This window comes from Pinus tabuliformis, chromosome 8, assembly GCF_031772625.1.
Source record: "Pinus tabuliformis cultivar Carrire ecotype Pingquan chromosome 8, CPIR1, whole genome shotgun sequence".
Classification (NCBI taxonomy): domain Eukaryota; kingdom Viridiplantae; phylum Streptophyta; class Pinopsida; order Pinales; family Pinaceae; genus Pinus; species Pinus tabuliformis.
Window position 1 is genome coordinate 1,333,844,112 of NC_142294.1, and position 25,186 is coordinate 1,333,869,297.

Consider the following 25,186-nt stretch of genomic DNA (forward strand, 5'->3'; position numbering starts at 1 on the left):
GAAGTACACCCTTGGCGGGCGGCTTAATCACTAAGTCTGGGTTAGGTTTTTCGATCTGTAGTGGATCGGAACCAGGAGCTGAGGTTGATGGGTTAGAGTGAGAAGATTCTGCTTCCTTACCATCAACAGGAGCCTTACTACCATAATCTTGCGATCGAGTCGCAATCCTCACATGAGACATCATCAAAATGGGTTCTTCACTGGCATTCGAAGAAGAACCTATCATCTTATTCTCCTGCTCCGGAAATGGATTCTTTAACACAGCAGGAGTGGGAGAACCTTTGACTATTTTCACAACCTCGGCCCGATGAGGGCAATCTCTCGTAAAATGATCCTCTTCACAAATAAGACAAGGATATCGAGGTTTGCGCTTTTCGTCATTGGTTTCCGACTTTTCTGTTTTCTCCTTCGGAGCCTTGTCTGCTTTAGCCTTCTTCTTTCCTTTCTTCTTCCACCGTTTTTTGATTTGGCCGTAGATGACTCTACAGCGTGAATGTCGGCGGTAAGTTCAGGAGGAGAAGACTCTCCTGTCGGAGAATCAGGCAAAGTGATAATTGGAGTATTGAAGCCTTGGAAGACTTCTTCTTGCTCTTCGTAGTCACGATACCAATCATACCATCAGCGGCATGAGATCCCGAAGGAGCAGCAGCGATTTGATTCGACTTTGGAAGATCCGGAATCTTCTCGTGTAACGTACCCGACTGAGTGTAAACTAAGTCAAGGTATTGTGCCTGAGCAATGACTTGCTCCTCAGTAACTACTCCGGCCTTAGCTACATCTTCAGTAATCTTCGGTAATAATGATTTGACAAACCATTCAGCTAAGATTTGGTCCGGGATAAAAACTTTCACTAATCTCCTTCGACGTCTCCACTCATGAATGTGATCAGAAATATACGTGGACGTCGATTGTTTTAGTGAAGTTAATAACTCCGTGCCGTTATCGTATCTGACCGGCAACTGAAAGTGAGTTAAGAACGAGGTAGCTAACTGGCTAAAGTTGTAAAAAGAGGCCCGTGGTAACTCAATGTACCACTTGGCCGCGAGACCAATGAGTGTACGCTGGAAAAGACGTAAGCGGATGGAATCATCTGAGATAGAATTCGAAGCACACCAGAGGTGGTAAGTCATCACATGATTGGACGGATCCTCTCCAGACTTACCTTCGAACTTGGGTATATCACTGGGCAACTTATTTGGCATTGGCGGCCAGAACGGAAGATATTGAATTGGATCGTTCGTTAGGCGCGTCAAGTCTGGTAAATCTAAAGTTGCGATAAACGGTAACTGCCGGTTAGGATCTCTAAAACTCTGGGTCACAATACCAGCCCCAGGAGGAGGATATCCAGGATAACTAGGAACAGGAGTCGCATTTGGGATATTATATCCTCCTGGAAAACCAGGATTAACCGGACCGTACTGGGGTTGTTGAGGTTGTTGATAAGTGTACCCAGGATACGGTTGATACTGGTAAACCGGTTGTTGGACAGCTTGCCCAGGTTGGTACTGTCCCTGGTACGGAGGTTGAACAAATTGAGGTTGAGTAGTCACAACCGTACTTATACCAGGCTGACCTATAGGCATCTGGACCGTGGTTTGAATCGTAGATCCAGACAACGGTAAAGATGTCTGAGGTGTGGTAACAGGGACAGTAGAAACTGGAGCCGTCGATACTCCAGAAGTAAGTATGGTAGATGTAGCGGTAGTTGCAGCAGCCGTTTGAGATGGAGTACTAGGTGCAATTGGCGGCTGAGTAACTACCGAAGCTACAGAAGTTTGAACATTGGGCTGGACAGGTTGCGGTTGCTGGGTTGGACCAGAAACTACGGGTTGTCCAGCTTGAGGAAGCATCTGTACACTTGGTTGCAACACCTGTTGACCCTGTGAGGGATCCCACACTAACATTCCAGGGTACTGACCCGTAACAGGTTGAGGGTACTGAGATCCATAACCAGATTGAGGGTAGGATTGATAATTGTAAGGTGCAGTTCCCATACTTGGAACATATGACTGACCTTGAGGCGGTTGATAACCTTGACTCGAGTATTGACCTTGAGGTTGATAACCTTGAGGTAAATACTGATACTGGGGTTGACCTTGACCTTGAGGTTGGTACCCTTGAGGTTGATAACTTTGGGGTTGATACCCTTGAGGTTGCCATCCTTGAGGTTGATATTGATACTGAGGTTGACCCTGGGGTACATATTGAGGCTGGGGTTGACCTTGAGGCGCGTATTGCACCATAGGTGCATACTGACTTTGAGGTTGCCCCCCAGACACAATTTGTGTACCTTGAGGTTGCCCCCCAGGCGTTAGCTGCGGTTGCCCCCCAGGCGGTAATTGGCCACCTTGAGGTTGGGAAACGGGAACTGAACCTGACATCATGTAAATGTCTCCTACACCCAATGGTATATTACCACTGTTTCCAACAAATAACCCATGATCAATGGGTTGAGGAGATGCCCCCGCAAAGGTACCAGAAAGAGATTGATACCCAGTGGGAACAGAAGGACCGCCGTGTAAAAAAGATTCAGGACTTTGAGTAAACACGGACGACTGACCAGTCATATTTACAGGAGTGTAAATACCTCTAGGTGGAAAAGGAGTACGAGGTGGAGAAAAACCTACCCCTGAGTTGTCCAAATAATTGGTTAACGAAAGGTACCAAGTAGTACTTCTAGGAGGACTGTAAAAGATGGATTCACGCTCCCTTAGATCAATAGTAAGTTGACCTTCAAGGTTAGAGACACCTATATCCTCCTCTGGAGCAAGTTCTTCTATAGCAATCAAACCAGTAGGAAGATTTTCGGTGATAATTCTTTCTATTCTTGGTGAATCAGGGACACTAGAAGTTGGAGTAACAGGTTCGGAAATTTCAGGTTCTTCGCCTGTTTCACTGGCAGATGAAAAACTACCAGCAAGCTCGGAAACTGTAACAGCTTCGGGATTATAACCTGTCTCTAAACTTTGGTAATCTGGATGGACTACCAAGGAAGATTCTCCTTCTTCAGGTGAACCTACTCTACTGTCACTAGGAGGAGTTACAAGGACCTTTAAACCTTCTAAATTACCCGGAATGTCTTCAGGAGATTCACCCCGCGATTTACGGAGTTTTCTTAACAAATCTATTCCGGTAACAATCTCAGGAGACTTGCCCCGAAGTCTACGGGACTGTCTCGGTAATTCCGCCACAATTAAAGATTTTTAACTACAACACACGAAAACAAAGTAAAAATTTCAAATCAAACCACCTAAAGTCTTCTAAAGAAGCAAACAAATTTGAAGCACACGCCTAAATAATCTAGAGCGTCAAACCAAACACAAACAGTAGTCTTCCAGACCAAAAGCGCTAGTTGGTGATGAAATCCAACCTCGCTGGATTCAGTACAGAAATGGCGGGTGGAACAGTTACCCCGGCAACCTGCTTAATGAATAGACCGGCACAAGTTCCTCCACTTTAACCGTCTCGAAGTGAAGTGAACCCCCCGGAAAATCCAAGTGAGTATAACCGACGTCTGCTCCAGGTACAGTGGGACCTTCCCTCCACCGTCACCTCGGTAGAACCCTAAAGATTATGGTCACTAAAGTTACCAATCACAACAATTACACCTGGGGGAACAGTCTAAACTCCGACAGCACGCAAGGGCAGAGTAACAAGCTCCAATCCCCTTACCGGCTCCTTGACAACAATCCAAGGTTTACCGATAAGTGACCCCTGGCTCCTCGACAATGGTTAATCCGAGGTTTACCGTTTGTAATACGTACTGTCTGGCGTCGTTCCCAACGAGGGGGGAATGATCCCCTCACTGGTTCGGACACGAGCTCGTGCTTCTCCTTTAAGAGGAGCTTTCCCAGAGTATAACTGAAACAATTGGATTTAATCTACTCAAGATAAACTATCTGTTTGGTTTTGTAGTCTTGGAGAGTTAAGTACTCACCTACTCCAAGACCCTAGCCTAAGCTATGTTGGTGTTTCAGAGCCCTAGAAAAATAAAAATTACTAGATCGATTTTAATTTAAGCGTTACTTTTAAGGTTGTTTCTTAAGTCAAAAGGTGATGGAAGTGAAACCAGTGGTGTGTTGACTCGACTCGAAACCACTACAAAATGCACCTAGAATGATTTACCCACTACTTTACTTTTTCGATGAATTGTTTAACTAAAAAGTTGAGAGAATGCACTTTTTATAAAAGCAACTTCTTAATTAAGGACAATCAAAGAAACAATTCGTTTGTCTTTTCCAAGCATAAAAACATGACCACTCTTTACTTGCACGAAAAAACTCTTTTTCTCTTTCAAAAACAAAAAGCTACTTGAAACAAGACTTTTAAAGAAGATGTTTTTGTATTTTCCTATTTAACGAAAAACATAAATCTATTTTAATAAAAATCAATTGCAAACTATGAAATCTATGAAAATTCACTCAGAAACAAAACAAATCAAAAGGAAATTACCCTAATTAATCCTAATGAGGCAAAGCCAACAATGATTATTCTAAGGTGTTTTACTTGATCACAATCAAATCAAGGACTAGCTTATTGCAGAACCAAAAACTAGTCAAAACAAAACTCTAATCTTTTTGTTCTTTTGTAAAATGGAAATCAACACTTTATAAACAAGTAATTCGAAATTTGACCCAAAAGACAACTTAAATGGCAAGCTGCTCACACAAGGAGACTTTACGACAGGCCCGACTTCTAAGAAGGCTGACAAACCAGAGAGATCTAAGGTTGGACAACTTTCTACCGTCAAAGTCACTACAGGACCTATTGAAAAATCAAACCCTAGGCCTAAACTTCGTTGAAATCCACTAAAACACTCAAAGCTCACAAAACAAGTCTAGGTGAAAATTCTTGACAGGGTACTAAAGGATCTGGGCAGAAAACACTAAGAAAAATCAAAATCTAAAAGCAATTAAAGCAAAAATTGAATTTTCCTAAATTCTACAGGAAGACGCAGGCAACCCGTTATAACAGGCGCGGGCCCGCTCTGTGCAGACGGCAACAGCGCGTCCAAAGACGCACTGTGCAGAACTCAGAGGGTGCGTCTCTCTGGAAAAGTTAAGAAAAACCAAATCTAACTAAATCTAAAGCTAAGCCACCCAAATACTAATTCTCACAGTCAAAAACCAGAAAATAAAAATGATTTTCTCAGAGCAAAGTTCACACAAAGGAAAAGACTTTCTCATTAATGGTTTCCCCAGTGGAGTCGCCAATTTTGTCGTGGCGGAAAAAGTCGTTTGTGCGGGCACAACTGACCTCCCTAGGAGTCTAAACTCTCTAGCGTCAAACAAGACAAAATGGAGTAATCTTTCTCTAAATATACCTTTTAAAACATGAAGACTACAAGTGTTTAGGCTTACCTTATTCCAAAACGCTGTTGTTGTAGTCCGTCCTTGCCGATCCGGATGAGCTCCTCCTTCACATCAATTCCTGCAACCACAAACAATCAAACAATTACCAAGCACTTGCATTTCATATAATAAAACATATATTCAACATGCAGACCAAGGAACACATGAAATAACTCATTAACACAAGCTATTGAGAAAAATAAACTAGTTTGTATTAATAACAAAACAAAGAAACTCTTACAACCTGGCCTTGGTGTTGTGCAAGTTCCTCCCAGGGTCCATCAAGGGTTTTCCTCTACTTTGACAAAGCTCACCCACTTCCAAGTAGAATCAAGCAAAGACAATCTCTCCTCACAAGGTTCTAAATGGGAGTCCTAATTCCTGCATCATTTACCCAAAGAAAATGTATAGCTTCAACCTCTCCTCCTTCTGGCTCACAGCCTTTATTTATAGTGCTGTAAAGAGGTTATTCAGGTCCACCATCAATGGGATAATCCCCCTCTTTGGGTGGGATGGCTCCCTTATTGATGGGATAAGTTCCCCCTTAATAGAGATGCATGAACCAACTGGAGGCGCATCCATTTCACCAAAACGACCTCTAGAAAGTTCTAGAAGTAACCACAAGTAACTTTTTTAAGATGAAACTTGCGCATTTTGCCTTTTACAGAAGGACGCACCTGTCCTTTGACATACAGAGCGTCCAAAGACGCAGACTTTGTGAACATGATCAGTGTCCCCGTAGGTGAGGCTTGAGAGAACCTGCGACCCCAGAGATAAACATATTTTTTACAAGACTTTCTCTCTTCTTTGAGTTTGAGATGGATAACAGAGGAATAAGACTTGCCTAAGAGGGTAGCATGACTGTTGATTTGAGCCATACTAACTGTAAGTAGTCATGGTGACATTTTTTAGTGTAACATGAGGCCTCTATTTTCTTCATTTTCCATTATTTTCCTTCAATTTCCTCCTCACATTAAACATGTGACATTTTACCTTCCTTTTCTCCTAGTTTCCTTTATTTTCATAAATAAATGTGCCAAAAATGCCTTTTTCATTTTAATGGCCTTGCCTTAGCCTTTGCCAATTTTCCTTAGCCAAAACACACATCTAGTGATGCCCACTAGGATATCTTTGCCCAATATTCAGCTTGGAATAAGTGTTCCTTAACCATGGTCTTATTTTTCCTTTATTAACTTTTATTACGTGAAATTTTCATGAGGGATGTTACATATGGGATTAGTGTATAGTTAACTATATAGTGGCAGGTTTGTACAATATAGGGACGTGATTCTATAGCTTTGTAACGAGAAGGCACTATTTTTGAAAGAATTAAATGGATGTTTGAAAAGCACTAGTGGCCAAGGTGAAGCTAAGCTTTGTTTCACGTTAGCATAAATGGGGTAGTGTGAACTGCAAAAGTGCCACAAGAAAAAAATCAACTTTTGTGTTAACCTTTGTAAATATAAGATTATGGACGCTCCCATTTTTACCACCTTCGTGACACCAATTTCTAAAAGAAATAGTTGTTAGATGTCCTATACGTTAAGTGTAATCTTGACTCAAGGTAAATAAAACCAAATTAAGATTAAGATTATGATTTAATCAAAATGTGTTAACGACGACTCTAGTATAAAGGACCTTCATCGCTCTGATGATGCTCCACAAAAATCCATAATATTGCTCTTAAAAATTCATTATATTTTTCTCAATGATCTGATAGAGGCGCTCAACCATTTAAAGGGCTCTTTGATACGTGTAAACAAAAACCTCAGTTGACACACCACAACTACACTCATTTTAAAGCTCGATCAAGATCTTTTTTTGCACTCACATGTATGCCTTATTCTTGTTCTTTTGGGGCCTTATGTTAGAAACTATCACATCCCTCACATTCATCATGATAATTCAAGTGACACAATCACTACCATTAATTTAATTCATTTGATTCATTTTCTAGCAATTGCATTTTTCCTAATGCCTCAAGTTATTTGACATAAACACCACCATAGTATTAAGAATAAAACTTTGATTTCCTAGTCACATTACCGAAGCCTATTCCATTTTTTAAAAATATTTTTGAATCAAAAGCACGTACAAGTTGCAGAAAGCTCTGCACAAGAAAATATTTGCATGCCTATCCTCTTGACATGATTTTAAAAAATTATGTTAAACGTAAGAGAAATTTATCACTATGGAATGTGGAAGAGTGGTGATGAATACCAAGCTTCCTCCACACAATTATTCAGCCCTCCCTCCCACATATGGGACCTACAACATTGGGCAGAGTAGTAGAAATGTCAGGCATAGTAGGGTTAGCAGTATTAGGCATAGCAAGGTGAGACATAACAATGTCAGTGTCAAGCACTCACCGATGAAATTGCCACTCAAATTTATTTATTTATTTTTATATATGAATTGTGAGGATTCACAAATACCAAAAATAAAACACCCTCCACTAGGGGAATTATGTCCCATAAAAACTCGCTAAGACGATATAAAATTAGAAATAAGATTACCAAAAAATTAGAAATTATTTTTGAAATTACGAGAAAATAGTAAAATTCAGCATTTTCATGAAACTTGGTTAAAATTTAAAAAACACATGAAACAAATGCAAAGTCAATGCACTTTTACTGCGAGGTGAATGCTATAGTCTCTGACAAGGTGTGGACTAATAAAATAGGGTTATTGTTAAAGTAATAGGATAGGTAATTTATTGAATTTTTAAGTTCAAATTGAAAATGTTGGGTTTATGATGACCACTCAATTTTTTAGAAAAGACTAAGGTATATAGGAATGTAAAAGGTATTAGCATTCATTCTAATTTTAGATTTTGAACAAAATTTAAAATATTGAAAAATATTTACCACACTTTTGTATCATAGTAACAACTTTGTTGATGTCTTCGTTATTTCTTGTTAGCCTTTAATTATTCATTCGTAAACTTGTGATCTTCATGCTTTCCTAACAAGTATGCATATGCTCATCCTGTTCTTGAAATATATGCTAATTATTAGAAAATGTAACTAGGTTTGGTCTTCATAATTATCATTGTACTCATGTCATTATATATTTCATGTAAAAGGTAGAAGAAGAAAAATATTTTTTATTTTTCAAGCATGGGTTTCATGCTCAAGTCAAATTGTGATTTAGGTCAAGCATGCTTTCATGCTTCTAGGGTTTACTAATTCAAAATAATATTTGTCATGAGTAAATATTTTTTTTAATTCAAGTCCCATTTGTAATTTTGAAAGAAGTACGAAAAATATTTTTATTTGAGTAAAAATTGTCAAGTTTGTCCCCACAAGACCAAGTTGGCCCTCCCTAGATAATTCAACCCTAGAAGAGTCCTATTCAACCTCCTAGACATGTATAAATATGGTGCAACTCATCCTCATTTGTATTATCACAAACAAGTTCAATTTTTGTGCCAATAAAAGAGAGAAAACTATTGAAAGACAAAAAAAGAATATCGAAAGTCAAAGGAGAGAGAGCAAAGGTCAAAGAAGAGGGAATTATCCCACACTTGCAAATTTTATGCCCCAGTTTTTGTCACATGTGTGAAGGTATAAATTTGCTACAAGGGCCAAAATATTTCAAAAGTGTTGCAGGTCTGAAAATATGAGTTTGAACAAGATTTGAAGAAGTTTGACTATCGTTGATTTGATTATATGACTTGGTTAAGGAAGGTTTGAAGAAGGGTTGGCTTGGGTCTTGTGGGAGGTCTTGGTCTTGGATTTCTTAATTTGATATAATTCTATAGGAAGAGAAGATTCATTGGGTTTTCCCACTTGTGGGATTTTTCCCTGGCTTGGAGCCTATATCTCATGTTCATTGTCTATTTGCAATCTTCATGGTTTATGGTTTTGGTTATTGTTTGATGAAAAGAACATAATAAAAGTTATAAGAAGCCAACATGTATTCACAAGAAATTATCAAGTAAAGAAAAATCAACTTTAATTATTTCCCTATAGATTTCTCAACATGGTATCAGAGCTAAGGTGAAGAGAAGATAGCTTGAAGATCATTATTGTTGGCATGATTTGCAGACATTCATCCAAGCTACTTTGGAGGATATCATTTGCAAAGGACCTAAGGAAGTACATAAGTAAGGGGCTTAATGAAGAAGACTCAAAGACCATCATTCATCCTAAAGGAAGACTACTACATCAATCATCCATCTCTCTATCATTGAAGGCTCATGGTTACTCATCATCATAGAAGAAGATCATCATCTTACCAATATCTCTCTCTTGGAATATTTTTTATCATCATTCATATTGGAAGATATCTCTATAAAAATACATATGTGAAGCTCTTCGTAGTATCAAGATTCTTGGGAACAACATACACAATCTTAAAGGAATCATCACTGAAGCAATTCAAAGTCATTGTTGCATCAAGTATCCTAGGAGTCATCATTCTAAGACATACTTACATACTCTTGAAATCTTGGGAGAATCAAGGTATTTAAAGACATCATCATCAAGCGGGTCACTTTCTTGAAAAGTAAGTACTTTATTACTCTCCATGTCTCAAAATTAAAATCAAATGAATTCATTTTGTAAGGAAGGCAACAAACTCAATGGATTGTCAAACTTTCAAGCATGGATGAAGAGAATTGATTTGGTGCTTATATAGAATGAAGTCATGGACCATGTTCTAGGCAAAGTTATTGATCTGAAAATGGGGCAATAAAGGCTTCTTGTCTAACTTACAAGAACCTCTCCCACTTCTAGTTCTTGAATATTCCCAAGTCTATTTGATTAACCAATGCAGAAATAATAAATGCTTGACAATATAGTGTATGCTTATTTTTGTCTTAAACTGATTATATGATTGAAAAATCTGTTGTTTGTGCTAATATGTAAATGTGCTTACTGATATATATATATATATATATATATATATATATATATATATATACATATATATATATACAACAGTGAATAAAGTAGTAGAGATAATGCAGCAATAAAGCAGACACATGAACAACAATATTAATTTGGAGTTCACCCACAACTCTTGGGCTACATCTCTGTGAGCTCTAGTCAACTCAACTAGGCTCTCTGGGATTATGGTGTAAGTATTTTTTATAAGCTCTTGGCCCAACTCCTGTTGTTTTACACAAAAACAGTGGGTTCAAACACCATCTAATCCCCTGGCTCTTGAAGCTTTGGCTCTTAGCTCTGGCTCTTGGCTCTTGGTTCTAGCTCTTGGCTCTAACTCTGGCTCTTTGGCCCTTGGTTCTAGCTCTTGGCTCTGACTCTAGCTCTTTGGCTCTGGCTCTCAGATCTTTGCTCTTTGCTCTAGATTCTTTCTGCCTTCTATCAGAAAAATAGTCCTCTTGGCCTTTCACATGGCTTCCAAGTGACCCCATAGGTTGCTCTCTTTGCTTCTGCGCTGCCTCTTGGCCTTAGCTTCCTGCTTTGGCTTCTCCTTCAGCAACAAAACCCAACAACCATCGACAACTACTCAACGGAAACTCAGCCAGCTCACTATCTTTGACATTCATGGCTTTTAAGCCAAATCAGTGTTGTCTGTTTCATTTCCCTCTCGGGCTCTCTATCTTCCTGTTTTAGTCCACTCAAATCCCTTCTCTGAGCATTAGCCATCATTACTAAACGCCCTCGGGGATGAATGCCACCTATGTTGTAACGGATGAGCGCATTGGGCCTTCGAAATCCTTGAAACGACCATTTTTTGTTAACACATAGAAACACTGCAAAAACATGGGAAATCCTCCAAAACAATGTTCACCTGGACTTGAAACATTCATGACTGCGCTTTATTTTCCTATCGGGTCCGCCCGTAAGTCGCCATCGCATGTCGTAAGGGCCTGCCCCTTTGTATTTTAGAATTGCATTAAAAACGTTGAAAATCTGCCATATCGGACTAGAAATAGTGTTCAACAACGTTAATAAACCCTTTTCGGTCTGTATTTCATCACATCGTGCTTCCCCTTTGTATTTCATTTAATAATGAAATATACGAAATTACATTGAAAAATTCCTTTCGGTGGATTTCAAAAATATATATAATCTGGTTCGTATTGTTGTCGGGTCTGACTATTGCATCAGATATATACCATATATCTTCGCTCCTCTGAAATGCGCCGACGTGATATTGCGATGCGACAAGTTGCAATCACAGATCGCACAAGCCTGAGGCCTTCCCATATAGCAGGGTCTATGTCAACGCCAATTGCGATCTGCCGATATCGGTGATTGCGATATCACATCAGCTCGGTCCCATCACACGTTATGCCTCTGATTGCCTCCGCCTGTCACCGCCGATGTGATATGCCGATCGGATATGGACCGTTGATCGGCCAGATCCGACGGCCCCTGTTCACTATTGACTTAAGCCTCCGATAGGCTCGATTTCATGGTTTTCTTCATGTTTTTGGGTTTCGATAGTGTAATCTAAATTTTCCATAACTTCTCCTTTTGTAATGGTTTTTCCCTTTTGGGAGATTTGGAAGACTTAGAGGGTTTTTAGGACCCATTATCAAGGGATTTTTGCCTCTTTTTCCTTTGAAAAAGGGTAGCTTCATTTTATGATAACTTTCCCATCTAAAGTCCATTTTTGCCCATTCAAGTTGCATTGGTTTCAGAATGAAGGGATCTCTTCTATGAGGCTATTTCTGAGAGAAGCTTGTGACTTTCATTTTCCTCTGATTTACAAAGGATTTGTGCCATTTGGCACCTTTTACCTCTTATATGAAGTCTTTTAGGCTTAGAGGTTTATCCAGGATCCATTTTTGGATCACGCCTTCCCACTAAGAGAACTTTCGGTCTCCAAAAGACTCATATAATAATCTGAACAGTAAATGAGAGTGACTCACCCTCTTCTTTCAACCTCCCTACACTTGCCTTTGCATAGTGCCTCGAAGCCAAAGTTTCTGACCACTTCCCTTCTTGCATGGGCTGGTCTTCCTAGGAAGACTTTCTTCCTCCTTGCCTTCCTACAAAACTTCTACTGTACTGGTCATAGAAGGTGGTTTGAACTTCTTTGCCTTGACCATTGATCTAAGGTGGCTCAAAGAAATGTGAAGTACATCTGCTCCACAAAACTTTCATTTATACTTGTTTGACAAGTTGCCAACAACAACTGTTAACAACAACAGGCAACAGACAACAACTGGATGGACTAAACTCCTTCTTCAACAAAAGAAATAGATTTTCACATCTTTTGAACACCTCCATGTCTTACATCTACATACAAATGATGGACTAGATAACAAGCCCACAAAATATGCCTTTAAACAAATGACCCTTCAAGTCAAGCATGTAGAAAAAGACCATTAGGACTCTTTTTCAAAAGATGAAACACTTCATCATTATCTCCATTTGGAGACCAAGTTAACTTCTTCCAAGTCAACATGGCATCACATGCATGTCAAAGCAATCAAATCTGCAATTTAATTACACATAAATGTTCAAAAACAAGGAAATCATCAACATCCCTGTGTTCATGCATCTCAAGCTCATGCATGCATTTCACCTTTCAACTTTTTCTTAAGCACACTCTACTTTTGAAGCTGTAATGAAATATAATGTAGATGCATCAATAGACATGCAATCTCAATCGGATAAGAACTCTAACCATTTCTTACCAACCCCTTTCAAAGGTACTACCTTTGTCTGCACATCAGCATCATCATGTGAATCATTCTGAGACACATCATTCATGGAATCTTCTCTTCCACTTTCTTCAACTTTTATGGAAGCATTGCTAGATTCAAAGTCCAACATTTTGCAACAAGATGTCCTCGCTTATGGCAGTAAGTGCACTGCCTGTGCATTCTCTTGACAACATGATTTGCCTTGTCCAATGGACCTTTGGCTGCTTGCTTCTTTTCCTTCAAAAGTTTCCTGTATGTGGCCATTCTCTTCCAACATCTAGAAACATCATGGTTATCCAAACCACAAAAGTAGCATGCAATTATTTTCCCATACATATGTGGAAATTTACCATGCTTTGCAAAATCAAAAGGAATATGATTAGAACCAGAGTTATACCTGCCTCTTTCACCTTTATTGCCTTCATGAGCAGGTGAGGCAAAAGAAGAAGTGGCTCCCTTTGGAACGCCATCAATCTCTTCAAGGCTATTAGAGTCTCCCCACCTCTCTAGTTCAAGTGTGTGCTTCTGAACAGCTGCATCCTGCAATTGATGTTTCAAGCTATTATATTCCTCTTGAATACAACCTTCACACTTCTGAGGTAGAGGACATGAAATGAAACTCCTTCTTAGGACTGTTTCAATGGCATTCATGGCAGCTTTGGAGTTCTCTCCATAAGACCATCCATAGCCAAGACCCAAATACTTAGGCCTTTCCTCAACCATTATTGGTTCAACAATACCTTGTGCATGCTTTCCCAAGCCCTTTCCTTCATAGCCCATCTTGGACATTAGCTTGGAACCTATGCCTCTAGTATGTTTTTCAAAAGAACCAATATAAACATTCTAAGAAGAATTTGAAGACAAACTAGAATGGCTTACCTATTCTTCAAGTTGGTACTTGACTAAGGCTTATTGGGCAACAAAGAGCTGTGTTTTCAACTCCTGCATCCTCTTTAGGTTCATATTTCCAATATGAAGTTGCCTCTCCATTTCCTGCAATTTGTTAGCAAGAAACTGCTTCTCTTCCTTCATGGAATTCAGTTGTTCTCTAAGTATGTTGCTCTTCCTTCCATCCTCATACATCTCTCTCTCCATATCCATCATGGTGGACAACTCTTGCTTCATGTCTTCATCAAAGAATCCTGTGAAGAAAGAAGAATTTGAGGACCCACTTGTAGAAGTTGTCATTATGCCAACGAGTAAAAAAACTTCAACAAGATAAATAAAGAGCTTATTTAAGCAACCTCTTGTGTTTTGGGTTTCCTTGAGGTCCTTTGGGATAAGAAGAGTGCCTTCAGCCCTTCTCCTTCTTGTCCTTCTTGGACTGAGCTATCAATAACTTTCCCTTCACCTCTGCAAACTCAGAAAATAGTCAGTCTGCAAAACAAGCATACAATCAACCTCTTGTTGTTCAAACACATTTCAGACAAGAAATCTTTGCTCTGTCAATCAAGCATTCTGATATAACCTTCCTTGAAGGTGGGCTTAATCAATCTTAAGCTCCGATACCACCTGATTTGAAAATGGGGCACTAAAGGCTTCTTGTCTAACTTACAAGAACCTCTCCCACTTCCAAAGCTTGAATATTCCCAAGTCTATTTGATTAACCAATGCGGAAATAAGAAATGCTTGACAATATAGTGTATGCTTATGTTTGTCTTAAATTGATTATATGCTTTAAAAATCTGTTGTTTGTGCTGATATGTAAATGTACTTATATATATATATATATATATATATATATATATATATAGATATATATATATATATATATATAACAGTGAATAAAGCAGCAGAGATAATGCAGCAATAAAGTAGACACATGAACATCAATATTAATTTGGAGTTCACCCACAACTCTTGGGCTACATCTCTGTGAGCTCTAGTCAACTCAACTAGGCTCTCTAGGATTATGGTGTAAGTCATTTTTACAAGCTCCTGGCCCAAATCCTACTGTTTTGCACAAAAACAGTGGGTTCAGACACCATCTAATCCCCTGGCTCTTGAAGCTCTGGCTCTTAGCTCTGGCTCTTGGCTCTTGGTTCTGGCTCTTGGCTCTGACTTTGGCTCTTTGGCTCTTGGTTTTGGCTCTTGGCTCTGACTCTGGCTCTTTAGCTCTGGCTCTCGGCTCTTCACTCTTCGCTCTGGCTTCTTTCTACCTTCTATCAGAAAAACAGTCCTCTTGGCCTTTCACTTGGCTTCCAAGTGACCCCATAGGCTACTTTCTTTGCTTCTGCACTACCTCTTGGCTTCTGCACTGCCTCTTGGCCTTAGCTTCCTGCTTTGGCTTCTCCTTCAGCAGCAAAACCCAACAACCATCAACAACTACTCAACAGCAACTCAACTAGCTCACTATCTTTGATATTCATGGCTTTTAAACCAAATTGGCTCTGTCTGTTTCATTTCCCTCTCGGGATCTTTGTCTTCCTATTTTAGTCTGCTCAAATCCCTTCTCTGAGTGTTAGCCATCATTGCTAAACACTCGGGGATGAATGCCACCTATGTTGTAACAGATGAGCACATTGGGCCTTCAAAATCCTTGAAACGACCATTTTTCGTTAACACAGAGAAATGTTGCAAAAACACGGGAAATCCTCCAAAACACTATTCACTTGGACTTGAAACATTCATGACTGCGCTTTATTTTCCTATCGGGTCTGCCCATAAGTCATCATCGCATGTCGCAAGGGCCTGCCCCTTTGTATTTTAGAATTGGATTAAAAACGTTGAAAATCCACCATATTGGACTAGAAATAGTGTTCAATAATGTTAATAAACCCTCTTGGGTCCGTATTTCATCGCATCGTGCTTCCCCTTTGTATTTCATTTAATAACGAAATATGCAAAATTACATTGAAAAATGCCTTTCGGCGGATTTAAAAATATATATAATCCGGTTTGTATTACCATTGAGTCTGGCTATCGCATCGCATATATACCATATATCTCCGCTCCTCTTAAATGCACCAACATGATATTGTGATGTGACAAGTCGCAATCGCAGATTGCACAAGCCCGAGGCCTTCCCATATAGCAGGGTCTATGTCAACGCCGATTGCGATCCGCTGATATCGGTGATCCCGGTATCGCATCGGCCTGGTCCCATCACATGTTATGCCTCCAATTGCCTCCACCTGTCACCGCTGATGCGATATGCCGATCGGATCTGGACCATTGATAGGCCAGATCTGACGACCCTTGTTCACTGTTGACTTAATCCTCCGATAGGTTCGATTTCATGGTTTTCTTCATGTTTTTGGGTTCCGATAGTGTAATCCAAATTTTCCATAACTTATCCTTTTGCAATGGTTTTTCCCTTTTGGGAGATTTGGAAGACTTTGAGGGTTTTTAGGACCCATTATCAAGGGATTTTTGCCTCTTTTTCCTTTGAAAAAGGGCAGCTTCATTTTATGATAACCTTCCCATCTGAAGTCTGTTTTTGCCCATTCAAGTTGCGTTGGACTCAGAATGAAGGGATCTATGCTATGAGATTATTTTTGAGAGTAGCCTGTGACTTTCATTTTCCTCTGATTTACAAAGAATTTGTGCCATTTGGCACCTTTTACCTCTTATATGAAGTCTTTTAGACTTAGAGGTTTATCCAGGATCCATTTTTGGGTTAGTTATAGAACTAGAGAGGGATAAGAATTGAGATTTGGCTAAGTACAACAAAGGAGAAATTGGGTTTCAAAGGATTCCCATTGAATCCAAATATCATCTTATCCTCTTTGTTGCATATTTGGGCACATCTAAAACAATCTATGATAAGTTGGTAAAACTATATGCAATTAGTACCATAGGCTAGAAAATATCTTTGAGGATTTAACTTTACAAAACAAGGTTGTCAAAAGATGAATACTTGGCCTCATATCTTATAAAAATCTCACAATTGAAGGATCAACTACAAGGGCTTGGAGAAGTCATTTTTGATTCTAAATTAAATACTTGTGTACTCAATGCTTTACCCTCAGAATGGAGTAGTTTTGTGACTAACATCTATTCGAGAAAGGACACTCCGAACTCTGATGAGTTGTGGGATTTGTGTATTATAGAAGAAACAATATTGAAGGCCAAGGATGACACCAAACCCAACAATGAAAAGCCTAAATATTTTGTTTCTATAGCAAAGAATAAGAACATAAAGTTTGAAATATTTGAAACTCATTTAAAGTAGAATAATAACAAAAACAATCAACCACATGGAAGATAAGATATGTCCAAAGTACACTGCTTTAGGTGCAATGAATATGGTCATTTTAAGAGGGATTATCCTAAGGATCCTCAAAATAGAAAGAACAATTAAGAGGAAGGAAAGGAGTGGAGCTCACACTACTGAAGAAAATGAAGAACTTGAAAATAATCTGAAGAATGAAGATCATAAAAATATTTATAATTAAAGGACTCCACCTCTACTACTAGTTTGTTTTCTATTTTATTAGAGGATGGAAATCAGAGTAGCATATGCAGTTAAATTTGTAGAAGAGTCTTGGTTTTTGCAAATTATAGCATCATGGAAAGAAGCATATAGAATTAGAAGAGTTAGAGTCTAAATAAATTGCATTATTGGAAGAAGACGTCTAAACATCTAGCAAGGACAAGATTAGAAAGAATTGGGCCATCTAGCACCTCAGAGTTCATGCTGCAAATACATTGTATCATGATGATATAAAAACTATCATTTATTAGAAAAGGAACTACAAGGATCTACTATAGAAGAAAATCCATTAAGAAAGATCAATGACAATATGCAACATCGTATAAGGATCCTCGATGTATGGAAGATTCATAGTAACATGGTAGAAGTATATTCCACTAGAATATTATGGAAGCAATCATTGAAGAAGGTTGAAGGTATGAAGATAATTGAGTTGCAGCATGAAGGTATAATTGAAACATTTTTCATGTTAAGAAAGGAGTCTTATCATATAAATTATTTAAAAAGAAAGTTAAAGTGCAATTCATTTAGAAGGAAGTCAGCTAAATGGCTATATGAAAGAAAGAGGTATGCATATCTTTAGAAAAATGGCTCTTAATTAGAAAGTAGATTCATGTGTTCAGAAAGTATTGTAGGAAGAGTTGGATGCAAAAATATACTTGGAATCATGAGCATGGTATGTCTTGGTTAGATTTAAAAAATTAGGACACTTCCATATGGTTATTTGATATATAGAAGCATGATAGTTAAGCAGGACACATGGTGATATTGATCAACATTTGATATGGTATCTTAAAGAATGTAAGAAAGATAGTAATTAAAACTTGATAGGAAACTGTAAAGACTCTAATGGCTATGATATTGAAGCTTTCTTATTGGTTCAAGAACACATTCATTGTTGATTTAAAGCTAAATATCTTGAAGAAAAGATCTAGTACAATATGAAGATAGACCATGCAAAGGGATGTTGATCTCAGAGGTAGTAAGTAGCAAAATTTGACAGCTTGACTAAAGGCCATTATGATTTGGCAAGTATGAGATTGAAAAGGTGTTTGGATATGTTATGGCTTCCTAAAAGATGATATGGCAGAAATGTGTACACCATAAAGGTAGGAAAGGCAACAATTTGATATAGGAAGTCATGAAATAGTTTCCTGATCACTTGATGGCATGATGAGTTTGATGGAAGTTCACTTTCCTTTTGGATAGAAAGAGATATTATTGTCTCAACATTAATTGATTTGACAAGGTACTTTTGATGATAGATACTAGAAAAGATGATTGACGGAATGTGATTTGAAAGGATGATGGAAATAAGCCCATCACAAAGTTAAAAGAGTTTGGCTCCATGACATCCAGGAAGGTCGAAGCTCATATATGATATGATGATGCAAGATAGGAGCCCTTGTAGTTACTACTAAGATATCCATGGAAGAATAAGTATTTGATGATAGATACAAGATGAGGATTGTGATGATGTCTCCCTAGTTGAGAGGGAGTAAGGATCTCCTCTTGGTTAAGAGAGAGTGATGAAGGACATCGTATTCTCCATGTGTCATGCACTAGGCTAGGACTAACAACTATATGTCTAGTGAATGCACTGGTCAGAAGAATGGAGGATTGGATAAGCATCTAGGACGATACTCCTTGAGGATTGAAAATCCAAGATAGGAAGTAGTCCCGTGGATTGATACTCTTTAAGGATAGGACATAATATCCAAGATAAGGGTATTTGAAGAGGACCAATATTCTTTGAGGATTGGGAATCCGAGATAAGAATAGTCCTGTAAGGACATACCTTGTGAACATCCAGATGGGGTATGTGCCTTAAAGAGCATGTAGTGTTGGTGTCCAAGTGTATGCCTCCTAACATTGTTCTCTAATCTAGGGGAGAGTTAGAGCTTGTTAGTCAAGGCCTTGCTATATTGCAATTTGACAATGTTGGTCATGACATTGATGCTTGAAGATGGCTTATAAATCTGACTCTTCTTATGAGAATATTTCAATTTGAGAGTATCCTTATACCAGTTATGTAATTATTAATACCTCCTTAGGTAAGAGGGAGCATTGGAAAATGTAACTAGGTTTAGTCTTCATAATATCATTGTACTTATGTCATTACATATTTCATGTAAAAAGAAAAAGAAGAAAAATATTTTTTATTTTTCAAGCATTGGTTTCATGCTCATGTCAAATTGTTATTTAGTTCAAGCATGTTTTTCATGCTTCTAGGGTTCATTGAGTCAAAATAATATTTTTCATGATTCAATCTATTTACTAGGCCTTTTGAAAGAAGTAAGAAACATATTTTTATTTGAGTAAAAATTGTCCATTTTGACCCCATTAGACCAAGTCAACCTTATTTAGAGAAGTCGGCTCTAGAAGAGAACTATTCAACCACCTAGATGTGTATAAATATAGTGTGAATAATTATCATTTGGATTATCATAAACAAGTTTGATTTATGTGCCAAGAAGAGAGAGAAAACCAGTGAAAGAGACGAGGAGAAGAGCTAAAGTCAAAGGAGAGAGAGCAAAGGTCAAAGAAGAGGAAATTCTCCCTACTACTGTGGGTAGTAGGGAGTCTAGCTATCATGATGGCCCAAATCATATCATCATTAGGAAGAGGACCTTGTGGGAAAAGGATCAAAGGAAAACTCCCCTGGCTGGATGGTGACCCTTAAGAGTTCGAGAGTTGAATTGATAATTTGTAAGGAATAAAATCAAAATATTTTTTGAGAACAAGAAAGACAAGAAGAGGTAAATGTAGTGATGTTGTAGAGTTTTTCAGATCTACAAAGACAAAAGAAACATGGGCTTGGTGCCATTTATCTAGGTAGGCACAATTCCGGGCAAATTCCCTCTGAAATAAAAAATCAAGGTCTAGAAGCCAATGGAGAAGAAGGAAACAAGTCAAGTAAATGGCATAGGCTAACTAGTGAAGACATCATGATGGGAGAAACCCCACTCAACACTCTAGAAAGAGACTCAAGTAGTGATAACCATTTTTCTAGTGCAACAACCAAGAAACACCATTGACAAATGATGAGAGAGAAGTACTCAATTCCCAATGGCATCAATAAATCCAAGCCTCCTAGTTTTGATGGATAAAATAAAAAGGCTAAAGAGGAAAAAATCTAGTTGTTGGGAATGAGGAAGTATTTCAGAGTCCATGACTACTCTAATGATATGAAGGCTAGAGTGGCTATATCCAACTTGAAGGCTAAGTCTAACATATAGTGGGAATATTTAAGAAATGTGAAGGTCATTAGAGAGAAGGAATTGTCATGGAGAAAGTTTGAGAAATAATTTCATGAGAAGTACTTGTCTAATATGACTCAGGTTATGTGGATTTATATGTTGTTCATTCTTGTACACATGTTTCTACTATACGAATGGTTGTGACCATACCGTGGGACTTTATATTTATGATGATCCTTGTTATTTGGATGGCTACGCCCATACCATGGATCTTTTCATATAGTCTTCATCATTCGGATGGTTGCACCCATGCCATAGATTCATGTCTTGATCTTAGATATGTATATGTATATGTGTCCTTGATTTGTAGGTCTCCTGATAGTGCGTGTTCTCATCCTTGCAAAAACTCGTAAAGCATCCCAGTCATCACTCCTCATTCTACCTTCATGCTTTAGGGGGTATCTCTTACACATTATTTTGTAACACCTCCTGCACTTCCCCGTGACATACCCCGAAGTGCCCGAAACATGACCATTATGTAGTGTACTCATTCATGTATACAACTCAAATCCCTCCTAATACTTTGATTGGAAAATGCCTTGAGATTTCCCTGAAGATATAGCTCTTAAAACCCTAAAATGAGAATTTTCGCTCTTATAAGACTTAAAACAGTGATGGTCACCTATTACACTGTACTTGACCAGTGATGGAATCACTATGTTCCCTTGCATACCTACTGTGATGCAGGAAAGTGTTCCCTCTATGGACAGAGGCAACCCCTCTAGCCCTAGAGTGGGTCTAGTCACAGCAAGGACAGATCAACAATAGATTTCCTTAAACAGTCATAGTTGGAGGCCTACCTCAACCGGTGGTCGATGGAGTTCCGTTGCGCTGCTCCAGCTTTCACTTCCTTCTCCTCAATTAGCAATCAACCTAAAACAATGCAAAGGAAATGCAACAAAGCACGTAACCGTAAACAACAACGATCTACTTACTCATAAAGTCAAGAAGTCATGAGCTATCAAGTAAATTACATACAAGACATAGGAAAACATCATTTATTGAATTAATAATGAAATAAGAGCAAGCTTACAACCAAAGTCTTGATGTTGCAAGCCTTCTCAGAGGAATCCAGCCAGCATGTTCCTCAAGCATTCACTCTTTGAAGATGGATCTCCCAACATACAAGGCCTCTCTCTCACTCATAAGTTTTAACACAAAGTTAAGGACACTTCACAACCTTCCACAAGCTATCAACACTCTCACACTTGTCACAGCCACACTAGCTATCTATCAAAGCCAAAAGCACTAATAACACTGCTCAATCCAAGAATTTACCAACTATCTGATCATAGCAAAGGTGAGTGTTTAAATAGGAGAAGGAGTCTCCATGAAAGGTGGAAGAGAGAGCTTATAGCCAAGGAAGGTAACACAATTGATGGAACTGCCATACCAGAGAAGGAAGGGAAATACAACCTATGCCAACAACCAGGTTTGGAGACATCCAGAAGGCTGACTGTTGGAACGAATTCGCCCAATTTGGATTATCGCGGGTCCATAACTAAGCTTCAACGATGACATCGCTAGTGAACAATGTAGCCAGTCAGATCATCGCTAGATATAGCAAACAACCTCGCACCGGAGCATGAAATCCGTCACGGGAAACAGATGTACTTCCGCGCTAGAAGCGTAGCTGGACTGTTTACGAGCGCCATTCATCACTTAAATTAAGTCCATTCTTGCGATGAGGTAGATAAATTTGGAAAAGTGGGTCAATTGGCAACATAAGAGAGCATTTGTTCAGCATGAGCATGTTTTACTTGGACACATGACACAATAGAAGGACTGGGAGTGAAGGCAGTGACAAATTACTGTGTAACAGATGCCCCCTAAAGTATGAAGCCCGAGAGAGTGGGAGGGGTGAAATGCTTTACGAAACTGACTGAGCTGGAACACCATTTGGAGGAACCTGCAGGCACAAGTACAATATCTCTGATAGTGAAATACATGTAGTCTAGGCATGGGCGCAGCCATCCAAAAGACATACGAATGAGGTCGATGGAATGGACGCAACCATCCAACTAATAAGACCATGATAATGATAAAGGTATGGTCGCAGCCATTCTTGAAGACTCAAGTATGGTCGCAGCCATCCATCAATGAGTCATGTAATCACGAACCAATCCACGCAGCCCAAACATGTGTAATATGAGTTCGAGGTCTTGAACCCAACCGATCATAGTACAAATTCTAGCATGTGAATTGAGGTGTTGAAGTCAAGCATGATAGAAAGTCGCTTGATTACCGATCGATGATGAAAACCATTAACAAGCGTGAGAGAAACCACCAATAATGCCAATGGTTCTCAAGGTACTGCCCAGTACAACCCACGAAGTGTGAAGAATGAGTTGAAGTTGAACACTCATGGAATTACCCAATCGACGACCAATGATGAAAGTCGACCGTCAGGTGCGAAGAACTTGCCATTGAGGCATGCAAGCTCTAAGGTACCAAAGGGGATCTCTAGATCAATCTCCTGGATAATGAGCTGATGTTGACAGGAGACGACCCATCGCAGGAGGGCCATAATGTTTCCCCCATCAACGACACAAGATAAGGAACAAGCGGTAGATGGGGAAACAAAGTATCAGAGGAGGAGACAAAGGTGTAAACTGTAGAAGGATTATACTCTTGAATATGTCAGCGACACGACTCCGGAGGGTGGCAGCATTTAGGTACCAAAGGATCGGAGGCTCGATGGAGATAGCATGGATAAGATGGAATGAGGCTAAATGGCAACCCAAACCCGTGGAAGGCCAAATGACGATGTATGGATGTCCCAACCCAACAAGAAGCAAAAGTGTCGATGTTCAAGAGTGACTAGCTACCATGGACGATCAATGATGATTTCCAAATTTTCCCCCACCATTACTCGTGAGTACCCCAATTATTTTGAAAACAAGCTTGAAGGGGATAGCATGTGCTTGTAATACAAGTTCGACCTACGGTCGAATCCAACCTAGTAATAGTTTAATGAGCCATAGGGAGGAGAAGCTCGAGTCTCATCATGGTGACGAGACCTTTGTCGTCAGGGTTTAACAAGTCTGACATAGGTGAAACTCGGAGTATTTTTTATGTTTAGGGAGTTTGAAAAAGACACGGAAAAGAAAACTATAGGGGGGTCCTTTTTCATAGATTTGTGTCTCTTGAGCCCGAAAAAGTATAAAACGATACTCGAAAGAACCGCTTAACCATTACGATCAAGGAGTACTTTTCGTGATTAGTGACTCCGACCCGAAAAAGTAAAAAAGCGATCGAAACCACGTCGTTTCGTAACCAATAACAAGCCCGAAAACGACAAAAGCTTGGCAATCTTCTCGTGTTTACATGGTCAGAAAAGAGCTTAAAGCAGACGACCTCTCATTTCGTTTAACGAGTCCAAAGGAACAACTCGGCTATCTTTTCATTTTTTGAAGTCGGAAAAGAGCGTTAAAGATGACTTTACAGACCAAGTGCACACGAAGTATGACATAACTCCTGCAGTTCTGCACAAAAACCCATCAAACATAAAACCCATTCGACATAAATGATTAATATATAGGGAAATATAGTTAAAAACCGAAAAACTCCAATTAACCATGAAAAAAATGGTAAATACCCACATTCTAAAGTGAAATTTTAAATATTTCAAAAGATTACAATAAAAATGGGGGGTAATTCATTTGTTTTTACCATTTGCATTGTTCATTTAACCATTGGAGCATTTGGAGCACCAACCAGAGTGAAGTTCTCAAGCTGATTTCGGCCTCATCCGTCGACGGTTTGTCGTGAAACCTCTGCCAAGTAAGGAGACTTCTCCCTGCACTTCATTTAAGTAGTCTTTTCATGCATTTTAGAGTTAGGTATGTAAGTTTTAAATGGATTTTTTGAGTCGGAGTCCGCCGCTCGGTCATCGCGGGTATGCCGCTCGGGTCTGTGATGACCGAGCGCGGTTTACACGTAACACCTTCCGATCGTCGCGAGAATATGATGTATTCTCGTGATGACCGCGAGAAAAATGGACTTTCAACTTCGCGCCATCGCAACTATTTTAAAAACAGTCGCGATGACGACGCAAAATTAATTTTTTGTGCAAATTATGAATTGAAATTGATAAACGAAGTTCTAACTCATCTTTTCTCGTCATGCAGGGCATCATGGCATTTGTTTGGCAGGAACGAACTCACAATGTTAATGATGAGGAAGCTTTTGCTAATGTTGGGTGCCGAAATGCGTTACATGCGTGTGGGTTGCTAAAATTCTTCCTTACTCTGCACCTTCGGGGCCAACCCGATTTGCTAGAGCTGATAATCGATGCATGGAACCCAACAGACGAAAAATTCATAATCCGAGGCCGAGGCATTGAGTTCGATGCAACAGACATATATTTCCTGACCAGATTGTCCCGTCGTAGTGAGAGGTCGATTCTAGAGGGCCAACGCCCTGGGGGCGAATCACTAGAGATGTTGATGACATGAGTGTGCCCCTGGGCATGCAAATCAAAGAGTAGGAAGGTGGCAATTCTGACAGTGGA